This window comes from Myotis lucifugus, unplaced genomic scaffold (genome assembly GCF_000147115.1).
Source record: "Myotis lucifugus unplaced genomic scaffold, Myoluc2.0 scaffold_50, whole genome shotgun sequence".
NCBI classification, from domain to species: domain Eukaryota; kingdom Metazoa; phylum Chordata; class Mammalia; order Chiroptera; family Vespertilionidae; genus Myotis; species Myotis lucifugus.
Window position 1 is genome coordinate 368786 of NW_005871098.1, and position 1663 is coordinate 370448.

General features: G+C 38.1%; 1 protein-coding gene across 4 annotated transcripts in view; it reads right to left on the minus strand.

The window, feature by feature from the left end:
• The window catches only part of PLSCR4 (phospholipid scramblase 4), a 67258-nt gene that overhangs the window by 64984 nt on the left and 611 nt on the right, over nt 1-1663 (minus strand). The window lies entirely within an intron of this gene.

Below are 1663 nucleotides of genomic sequence, written 5' to 3' on the forward strand. Positions count from 1 at the left end.
GCAAAGGAAAGCCATGTTCTTTTGGCCAGCAAGGAGTTTTAAGGATTCATGTAATCTAGCAAGGAAAACCAGGGATCCTATAGCCAGCAAGAAAATTCAGAATCTTCTGGCCAGAAATGAGAGCCAGAGTCATTTAGCATCATGGCAAACCAGGATCATCCAGCCAACCAGGGAAAACCAGGATCGTCTAGCCATCCAGGAAAACCTGGATCATCTAGCCGAGCAAGGGAAGCCAGGATCCTCTAGCCAACTAGGAAAAACTAGGCTCCTCTAGCCAACCAGGAAAACCAGGATCGTCGTGCGCGTGGGGAAGATGGGGAGGGAATGGAAGATATCTGTAATACTATCAACAATAAAAAATATATTAAAAAAATAAAATATATGGTTATCAAATATCAGCTTTACTTTTATTCTTAAATCTGTCTCTTCAGTTTCATTGATTTATCAGTAAATCTGCTCCCTCTTCTATTACTTTTTAATCATTATAGCTAGCTTTACAATACTTTTTATTATGTATTAAAGTCTCCACATATATGTACATTTTCTTTTAATTGAAATCTTTCCACATGAGCTAAATAGTTGTTTTAAAACAAATAAAAAATTCAGTTTGGAATTTAATTTATATATCTTTAGAGAAATTCTATCTTTACTTTAAAGATAGCATTTGTACCTATACACTCTTATATACTTAACTAGTGGCTGGGTGAATGAAATTCATGCACGGGGGGAGGAGGGGTTTGTCCCTCAGTCTGGCCTGCACCCTCTCCAATCTGGGACCCCTCGGGGAATGTCCAAGTGCCAGCCTGCTCGCCCCCAACTGCACCCCCCTGCCAGCCTGCTTGCCCCCAACTGCCCTCCCCTGCCAGCCTGATCGCCTCCAACTGCCCTCCCCTGCCAGCCAGATCGCCCCTAACTGACTCTGCCTAGGCCCCGCCACCATGGCTTTGTCCAGAAAGATGTCTGGAAGATCTCCTGGAAGGTCTCCCAGTCTAATTAGTATATTATCCTTTTATTAGTATAGATAGATGTATTTTCTTATGTCCCTAGAATTTTATATCTTTAAATAGGTTTTTCAATTTTGTGTTAGTTCATGCCAAACTGAATGGTTTATTTGTCCTATTGTATTTTCTAATTTATAAACATCACACCTAGTGAGAACTGTAATTCCACACTGGTTAGTAAATTGTTTGATTTTTTTTCTAGGAGATTTTCAGTTGCTTCCTGTAGGCATTCAAAGTATACAACCACATTAGGTGTAAAAAATATTAATTCTGTCTTTTTTGCTAACCAGAATGTCAATATGCTCTTCTGCTTAATGCCACTGGCCTATAAAATTCAGAGTGTGAGGAGCAGATCTGGCTTTCCCAAATTTAGTGGAAATGATTTTACTGTTTCGAGATAACCATCGGAGATACATAGATGGAGATTATATGTTTATTCCAAATATTGCAACACCCAACTTAAAGTACTGAATCCATACCCTTTTAAGTAGGTGGGAAATCAACCTTACTGCATTACAGCTTTATTGGCTACATTTCAAATGTACAATGTAAATTAAAAATTCAATTAAATCGTACATCCTAAGATAAACAAAACCAGAAAGTAAATAAAAGGAAAATCTAAGTCTTGAAATATATGTTTTACTTTATGGAAACAAAGCACA